This window comes from Corapipo altera, unplaced genomic scaffold, assembly GCF_003945725.1.
Source record: "Corapipo altera isolate COAL_440 unplaced genomic scaffold, ASM394572v1 78, whole genome shotgun sequence".
Classification (NCBI taxonomy): domain Eukaryota; kingdom Metazoa; phylum Chordata; class Aves; order Passeriformes; family Pipridae; genus Corapipo; species Corapipo altera.
In genome coordinates this window covers 5,140,671-5,150,664 of record NW_020884904.1, presented here as the reverse complement: position 1 = coordinate 5,150,664, position 9,994 = coordinate 5,140,671, and the positions used below count along the sequence as shown (strand labels likewise).

At 37.0% G+C, this 9,994-nt stretch overlaps 1 long non-coding RNA gene across 1 annotated transcript in view; it reads right to left on the bottom strand.

The window, feature by feature from the left end:
- Positions 1–2,071: 2,071 nt before the first annotated feature.
- The window catches only part of LOC113950907, a 55,381-nt gene continuing 47,458 nt past the window's right edge, over positions 2,072–9,994 (bottom strand). Inside the window, exon 3 of the long non-coding RNA XR_003528928.1 lies at positions 2,072–2,326. This is a non-coding gene — a long non-coding RNA (uncharacterized LOC113950907). The remainder of the gene's footprint in view (positions 2,327–9,994) is intronic.

Below are 9,994 nucleotides of genomic sequence, written 5' to 3'. Positions count from 1 at the left end.
TGGTGAAAGGGATAAGACCTCAAGACAGAGCTTAGTTTTAGATGGGAGAAAATATTTATGGCTCTACTGTAAGTCTCTGGCTCATAAGTGTTTGAAAAGTAAAAGCTGGCATAACCTAACTGCCATATAACAACAGCAAAGTAATAATTCCCTGTTTAACTCCCAACTGCGCCTATGTTGTCAGTGCTGTTACAGATGAAGTAAAGGTATTTCCAGACTTATACTTGAATCTCAATGGCAACTTTTGCATGCTTAAACCAGGACAATGTATATCTGGGCAAGTTTTTTATTTTCTTTCTACTATAAAGTGCAATCATCACCTCCCTGACTTACATATAAAAGAGCTGTGGTACAATTTCTCACCTCTTATTTAAATATTGTTTTATGGGTTGAACTCTAAATGCTCATTGTCTGAATTGTCAGGATAGTTAAGGTGATTAGCAAGCTGCTTAGATTGAAAAGTGGCCTGTTTTAGGTAGACTTTCCTCTGCCAAATGTTTGTTCTTGTTCATTTCCCTCTCCTCCCTTCATTTTCCATAGAGACATAGAATCATAGAATGGTTTGGATTGGATAAAGACCATCTAGTTCCAAACCCCCTGCCATGGACAAGGACACATTCCACTAGACCAGGTTACTCAGAGCTCCATCCAACATGGCCTTGAACACTTTCCAGAAAGGAATGCTGCACTTTCCTCTGATGTTGACTAAAACAATGTCAGATTGCATATGCTTGCTCAAATCTTTGGAATTGATTATTACTAGAATTTTTTAACAAATAAAACTGAGTTAATTAGTGCATCTGCAATTGGCGATAATCAGCTCTATTCATCTATAACAAACAACTTTCCCTGATCATACTATCATGGAAAATAGAAGTGGGAACAGTTGTATATTAACACAACTGACGTGAGCTCTGGTTTTGCGCAATCCAGTACTTGTTGTGATCTTTTTGACTTGCTTCCTGTGTTTAACCATGTTTGATTATGTCTATCTACAAGGTTGGTTGGGTACACCCTCTATTGTGATTTTTTTACTGTTGTGGCAGTATGCAAGTCAGTGGTGGGTTTATTGATTTAAATTATGTCTCAGATATATCCCTGTTTCCTATAAACCAGCACATCTCTATCAAGCTTGTTCATGTGGCTGCATCTTTTGGTGTTTCACATTCATTTCTGTAAGTAATTCTGCTATATAAGAATATCTATGTAAATAAATTTGATAGTCTGAGATCACAGAACATGTTGCCAAAATACTACCCATGTCTCAGGTTCTTTGTAAGACATCCAGCTGCCATGCATGTGTGTGCATTACTGGAATCTCTCATAAAGATAATTCTTTTTAAGGAAGACTAAAACTCAAAAGTTGCAGAATTGTGATTGTATGGCTGGGACAGGGTTAGGAACCTTGCAGGGCATTATCATAAGAATGACAGCACTGGTTAGTGCCAAGGATCTATCTAGCCTAGTATCCTTCATTCAACAGTGGTAGAATAGAATAAGAATAAGAGAAACATCTGTGATATTTCTAATCCATCTTTCTCCTAGCCTCTGTTTTTTAGCTCACTATTCCTGAGCCTCATGTTGTGTGTTTGTTTAGTAGCTTTCAATGTACTTAATTTTTTTAAGTGTAAGGTGATGGTGTGCCCTTGTTTGAAAAACATTCAACCAGTCTACCATTCATTGCATGTAGAACCACCATTTGTTTTGTTTTTAAACCTGTTTTTTCTAGCTTTGTTTGATAGCTCCTCACACTTGTATAAGGAAAAAGTGAAAAAATTATTTCTATCTACTTTTTTCATGGCACTCATGATGTTGTAACCTCATCATGCTATCTTCTAAGTATTATGTCTTTCAAGCCAAAGGGTCCTAATGCAACTACCTATATGGAAGGAACTATTTCTAGTTCTAAAATACCCCTTCTTGAGACCAGGAGCCAAATGGTTCATTGTAATTTAGGAATAAGTAAATGAATTTATATGGTGGAGTAATATTATTTTTACCATGGTCACTTGTCTTTTACTGATAGTTCATGTAATTGCAGAAAAAATTATGTTGAAAGGGACATCTGGAGCCATTCAATCCAACCTTCTGATCAGGGCTAGACTAACTTTAAAGTTAGATAAGACTGTTCAGGGTTTTCTCCATCTGATTTGTCAAAATTTCCTGAGATAAAGATTTCACAAGCACTCTGAGTACCTGTTCCAATCACTGCATTATTCTTCTTTTCTTCATATCTAACAATAATTTCCATCATAGAACCTTTTAAACTATTGCATCTCATCCTTGCATGCTCTGGGAAAGAGTTTGAATCCATCTTCTCCATGACCTCTTTTTGGGTAATGGAAGACTGCAATTAGATCCCACCCCAGCCTTCCCTTCAGCATCTTCTGTGCCATTTTCTCCAACTCCTAACTGTATTAAGGCCCTTATTCTAGAGTCTCAAAGGTTTCTTAATGTGTCTCATACCAGAGTGCCAAAATCTGAACATAGTACTCCAGATGTAACCTCTCAAGTGCACTTGACCCTCTGGCTACATTCTTGCTAGTGCAGACCAGTAGGTGATTGAACTCACCTAAATTTGACTCCCAATTCCCTTTCTGCATAGCTGGTTTCTAGTCAAACGGTTCCCAGGCTGTATTTTTGTATGGGGTCTTTCAATTCCACGAGGCTCATGATGGCCCATTCCTTCAACTTTTTGATGTGTCCCTGAATGGCAGCCCTGCCTTCCAGTATCCCACTGCTGCCCACAGTATAGTGTCACCTGTGAGGCTGGCGAGAGTATGCTCTGTGTTAGTGACTGATGACAATGCTACACAGTACAGCCCAAGGAGTAGCCCCTGAAGAATGTTCCTTGTGACCAGCTGCTGTTAGTCTTTGAAGTGTTGACCACCACCCTTTCAGCTCCAGCATTCCTGACCTTTCATTTCCTTTTTATGACCACTACTGAGCTAATGTTTAAATAAGTCCGTTCGCTGTAACTTCTCAGACTTTCACTTGAGTACTTGCAGCCAGCTTAAAGTCCTGCATCTCACATTTGGCTGCCAGTCTTAAACTTGAATGGCATTCAATTTTTAATTGTTGAATTTTTAACGTTAGAACTTTGAAAACTTCCACATTCAGTTTATGAAGTTAAAACTTTTTTAATAGCTTGCAACATGAAAAATTTCTGAGCAATTGAAAATGAAAGCTGGTTCAATATGGGGATTTGGGGTTTCTGTGGCTTAAATGTTATGTTGGATCTGACATTGTATATGTTTATGAACTTTTGAATCCTCGTGGAATCACCCAGTTGTTTTCATATATTCCTAAAATTCTGTTGTAAACAAGTATATAACCAGCCTTGGATCCTTCTGCATTTTCTAGTGGGAGTGCTACTGAGCAATGTCTGCAGAATCACAGTATGCAACATCAGCTATTTCTGGCTTTCAGTCAGCTACCAGATGAATATGCCTTGAACTGATGTGCAACTGAAAAACATTTCTAATTGGTTAACTACCTGCCTATTTGCTTGGTTTTGTTGTTATTTTCTTTAAATTGTGTTGGGGAGATGCCAAAACATCTGTAAAACTTTATTTTAAATTTAAAAGCTTTATTACTCTTGTGTCAAGGACCTTCTGTACTTGCTTTTCTCCAACACTCAAGCCACTGAGCACTGGTCACGTGAATCCTGATAGAAAGCAAATGTTAACTTTTCATGCTTGAGTACCTACTGACAGCTAACATTAAACTTGTAAGCACATGTATTTGCACTGGAAGTGGTATCTGCTGTATGAGAGGGAACACTGCTTAACATTGTAAGGTAATGTTCCTCAGATCTCCTCACCAGAACATGGGAATGGAGACTATTAAATTAAGATCTGAAATATCCCTTCTTAGCCATGCCTGCTCACATACATAGTGTGATGATCGTGATTGTGACAGAAAATTACAGGCTAATACATGCACTGTTCTCTGTGTGTATATGTAGCATATATAAAATATGAATGAAAGCAAAGAGACAGTTTCCCTGAAGCCTTTTGCCAGACTCCCAGCACAGAAGCTGTTAACATAAGCTGTCAACCGGAACAGCCTTTCACCAGCCTGAGAACTGAGCCCTGTTATTCCTGTGTTCCGTTCCAAGCAGATCCTTTTCTGGAGTCATGAATCAAACCAAATCATATTATTTATTCCACTCCAGTTTATGGGAAATCAGTTCAATGCCCCTTGAAACAGCGAAACCAGTATCTTCCCAGAAAATTTAGAGATTTGGTCATGGTGGAACACTGTGATTCCTTTTGAACAGGACACCATCTGTAGCAGCATAACCTGACTATTTTAAAGTGTAGCAGCCACTGATCGAATTAAAACCTTGGGTAAGATTTTTCTTTTTCTCTGTAAGATATTTTTATTTCTATTTTACTAGCAGTGCAATAGGATTACTGCCAAGCCAAATCCCTTTCTAATCAGTTTATTTACTAGATTTTTAGTTCTGTTTGAGAGTTGACATAGATTGTTATACAAAATACATTAAGTCTTGGCATTCAGTCCTGCTCCATGGAGAATCCTACAAGCCTTCTTAGACAGCTTGATGACATCACTCTCTTTTTGGCATGGTATTTGCTGTTGCTTTTTCTTGTCCATGCTCTACCTTTTTGAAGAATGAAATGTCCATCTTTGACTTCTGACTTCAAATCTTAGTGATATAAACCCACAGATTTAACAAATTCCTGTAGGTTTTGTTTTGCTTATCCAGAGACCAATGCCTAGATTTTCTTCTAGTCAACTATATTCTTAGTTAAGAACAGATTTCTTTAACAAGAAGATTCTCAAAATGAACAAAGTGGATCTTTTTTTTATGAGAGGAGTTTTTTTCCTAGATTTCAATTTTTTACCCATCAAGTATTTGTATTTTTTTTTAGTCAGTTACTAAATATTTTAGTATGACCTGATATTTCTTTCCTTGATATGCTTTATGGTAAGATAAACTTTTGCACTTATGAGTCCTCTGAGGTTATCAACTCTGCAATGTAATATAGCACAGTTGATTCTACTAATCTCTATTGAAACACAAACTGGCATATCAAACATTTTAAATGTGTGTTGAAAATGTGTTGTGAAAGGAGGCTGTGGGTGATATTCAAGATGTTTTCAGTTTTCAACACATGTAAAGAAGAGAGGTTCTTTGTTAATTGTATAATTTAGCAATGGCATAAGATACATGTACACCATAGGATTAATGTGCTGACTTCACATTAGGTATTTAACTGTATGAATATACTCTATTTAACTAAACTGGAAACTATGAAGTTGTAACAAGATTAATTTCTCCATATAACTATATAATTCTATACTAATTCTTCAAGTCAAAGACCACAGCCCTCTGCTATATTCTAAGCAACTAAGAACATTGTGAACACGTTGCCTAGAGTCTTCTAGAATGTACTGAATTGAGCACAGTTCTGCGATGTGAGAGCTGTAGGAAGATGAAGATATTTGATACATTGATGTAGTGATGCAAGAAGAAGAGAACCTGATAGAACCTAAGAAGAGAACTATTGCAGTTGTGAAATATTTGCTGAGTGGTGCAGTTCCTTGTGGCATTGGCAGTCCCAGCTTCGCTTACCTGAATCACAGAGAAATTTGTTGTATTGACAGGTGATGCTCAAGGCAAAAGATCTTCTGTCTTTTTCGTTGTTTGCAACAAAATCTTTTCCCACCTCTTCTGGTAGCTTAAAAAATTATTTTAGATAAAATTTTTCAGAACATAATTTAGGGCTGCATAATTATCAGGAATTTCTACAATAATGTAATCTAACACCATATCCTACTAGGATTTATCAAGCGGGAGGTAATAACAAGAAGGAAGCTGTTTAATACAGAAAAAAAAGGCAAAATAAGTAAGGAATAATATTATGAAAATGGAAATTAACTTAACCAAGGTTGACCTAAAATTGGAAGAACTTGAATATGTCTAGACTGGGGGAACTAGATATTCTTCAGTGTAGCACACTGAAAGAAATGAAGGGCAGGTCTTGTTTCAAAGGCTTTTAATGTAGCTGTGAATAGCATGAGATGGCTGGAGAATAACAAACACAGTATTTAAGATGGTGAAAGTTTCTTGAGCATCTATAGATCTCTAAGACTTCTATGCTTGTATCCACAAATATTTAAGTAAAGTTAATAATATAATTAGATGGGACAGAATCAGGCTAATCTTCCATCTTTCTTCATGATCTTAACTGATTTTTCAGACTAAAAAAAACCAACAGTGGTAGATCTAATCTTGTGGGAATTAGCATTTGATAAGGTGCAAAATGGGGAACTATTACAGAAGCTGTGATCGTATATCATAATTGTGAGACCAGTAGACACTATGGGAAATAATAGAAAATACTAACCTGTATGAAAGCTAAAACCACCAGTTTGGGCAACAACCTTATGTAATGTATCTGACCAGATCTCTGGTCTAAGAGCAGGCTCTTTTGCAGCTACATGCAGCAACAGCTTACCCATGAATGTGACCCACCTACTTTGCCGAGAAAACTTGGCAGGTATGTCAACAGTCTGTCAACTCTTTGCTCTCGTTTGGTGCCCCAAAGTACATAAAAAAATAATTAAATTTCCCGTTTGGTTTGGCTACCACTCTGTAGCTGAAGAGTTTTCACAGGGGACAAAACAGAGTGGCTGGCAAGACTGATTTCTTCTCCTGTTCTACCACCCCTGTCACTTTGAGTACTGAGGCAAAAGGAAGGACAGGTCTTCAGACACCTGAGTTTTCTGGGCACACGTGATTTCTTGTCCACTGTACCTTAGTTACCAGGAAAACGAAATTCAGGCACACCATCCACAAAGAAGCCTCCCTCCTGTACCTGTGTCACAACATATTTCTGCTGTTCATTTCTGGGGCAGTCTTTATTCTTGGTCCAGATGCACAGTTCATGGTGTATCCTGAGAAAATTAACCTTCTTACTAGGCTAGATGATAGTAGTTTTCTGTTCCTGGATTGCTAGCATGGAAAATATGTATAGTTTATCTCTGATTCTGGTCTATCAGCAGATCATTTACCTTTATTACACAGTTATCTGTTGCCTTAAAGGGTACCTTGTTCATCCTTTAGATCACCAGAATGCTGCAAAGGCCAACAGTGTGAGACCAAGTCATCCTTTTTTAATTAATTTTCTTTTCTTCCTCTGACTTATACCACAAGGGCATTTTGCATACATTTTGCTCCTGTAGTAGGTTTCATGGATAATTGCACAGCATTTGCTCTGGTGTCTCTAAAAGCTTGGTAACCAAAGGCTTTTCTAGCTGTCACTCAGCTGACACTGGGACCATGTGTCAATCGCTTTGTAAATGCAACTGTTCTGAACACAGCTGCTCTCACTGGACTTGCTGCCTCACAACTTTATTATCTGGTCATTTTGTGTATACTGACAAATTTTGTTTGGTACTTTCACAGTGGCATTAAGTTTGACGTTGTAATTTCGTGATGGAATACAGTCCTGTCTTTGAATTTGAAGCTGTAAAAAATCTACTGCTGCATGTAAAATATTGCTTCCTAAATACAAGTGTAGCCAAGTGTACTGTTAAGATATTTAGAAGGTTTTTAAATTATATCCACTTTAAAAACACTTTTGTGTATTCTATTTTTTTAACTTCATAGGTTAATACAAAATTTCTTTCCTGGCTTGACATTGATATAAATGTTCTCTTTTACCCCTCTCTACAGAGGACAGTTAATTTTGTTGCTTGATACTTAGAACAGATATTAACTCTGAATAGGACATTGTTTCCCAGCCAGATCAGTAGCTACCTCATAGGCTTTTTTCAGTATTAGCTCAAGACTGGCAACAATACAACAGTAAAAGAGGTAAAAGTTCGAGTGTTCCTAGAGTTTGTTTATCTTTAATCCAGTAGCAAACATTGTTAATTTCTTCTTTGTCAGATTTCCCATCCCTTACTTACAACTGTAGATTTCTGTCTCTAACCTTATTTTAATGAGAATGGCAGCTCTAAATTCCTTCTCATCACTTTTATTTCTTACTGGTTCTAAATAAGGATATTGCCAGTCTGTATTAGTCTCACTTGGAGATGTTTAATCAACTGATCTCAAAGAGGCTGACTCCTCTTATGCTGCCTGCTATCACTTTGGCTCTTCTGCATTCCTAGGGTCAACTGTGTTAGAATATTCACTCTTCGCACCAATTCAAACAAAGAACATTTTAAATTCAGACTTTATCCCATGAGACTAGTGAGTTTCCATTATTTCATTCTGTTGAATGCTACTTAAAAGGGGAACAAAAGGAGAAAATATGTAATTTGTATATTGATTTACTACTAATGAGACAAACACCTCGATTTCTTTCTTCCCTTCCATTTTTCTTTTCTTAAGATGCTTTGCCATTTCCCCCTCTCCTTTCCCCTCTCCTTTCTCTTTTTTTTCCTTGTCTTTCTTCTTTCTCATTTCTCTTTTCTCCTTGTTTAAGCTGCCAGGCTGAATGAGGAAACAATTACAGGATGTTGGCTTTAAAAGTGTCTGGCTTTGCCAAATAAGTTTATCTTTTCATAGTGGCTTAAAACATGCTAAACTCAAAGCCAAGTTACTAACCTAAAACTGATGGTAACTCCAATTTTTTGCATTAGGCTTACAATAAACTTAGATAGTTTTTCCACAGTCCCTTCGCCAGTGATTAGTTTGGAAGATAGTATGTTTTGAATTTGCTGAGAGATCTACTGCTCTTAGCTTAGTTTTAGTACTTTTAAAAAGCAATCAATAATGCCCATTTTGTAATAAGCAAAATTTATGAACTGACAAGCAAAATGTCATTATAGTGGGTATTCCATACAAGAAAAAAGAGGTGATCTTAAAGGCATCTCAGCATTCTGTTTGCACTCATTTTCATTCATATAAATGATTAAGTGGTTCTATGCTGAAACGTTTCTCTCTCAAGGCTTAACATAAGTCTGGAAAGTTTGTTGCCAAAGATTTCTATAATGAAGTCAATGATTATTTGTATTAACTTCTCATTGTTACCTACAGACTAAATTTTTCACAGTGTTATTTTCATGACTATGGCCTAACTCAGCAGCAACTTAGACACCTTTTATTTTTGTTCACTAGGGAGGGTACTCTAGAAATATGTAAATTCATAACAAAAGTGAATCCTCCATCAAATGCCTAGGTTGACTTTACAGTGAATGACAATGTTCCCCTTGTTCTTCCTTCTGCTGAAAAATGGCTCCTTCTTGAGTCAAACTCCTTTGGGTCAAACTAAAAAATATAGATGTTAATTTCCATTTAAAGCAGGGTCAAAACTATGCTTTGCCCACGACGTTTAGCAATGTGTTGAAATAATAAGAAGCCAAATAAACATCTTTCTACATCACCAGTTTTAGCTGCAAAAACTCTTGCCAAAGGATCCCCTAAACTAGGTCTTAAAAATAAACAAACCAAAAGCCTTTCAAGTGTGTGAGTTTTAATTTCTCCATGTATTTAGAGAAATATACATCTAACTACAGTAGATAGGTCATCAGATGGGGCATCCAGCTGTGCCCAATATGTAATTAAACCTGTAATGGATCATTGCTTACTGGAAAACATGGACCAGCTCTGGTAGAGAAGGGAAACCTTAGTAATGGCCTTCGTCACTAATAAACTGAGAGATATGTGCACATAAAGCTCTATGGACCTCTATGGAACTTTATATGTGGGTGAATACATCAGTCAGCACAAATCTTTTCTCAGGATTGAGGCCTGAGATGGTGGAGAGGATGTAAGAAGATGAAAGGAGAACTCTAAGCCTCCTTCAGATACACTTCTCAGTGCAGCAGAGCAGCACAATGACAGCTATTGTTATGCTAGATGCAAATTCCAGCTGCAAACATTACATTGGGTTTCCTGCAGATTAAAAAAGAGAAACCTTCCAGATATCCGTATTTCATTTGTGGGAAGTAGAATAACGATGCTGTCAGCTACTGGGCAAAAGAAAATTTATATACTGTGTGTGAAACTTAC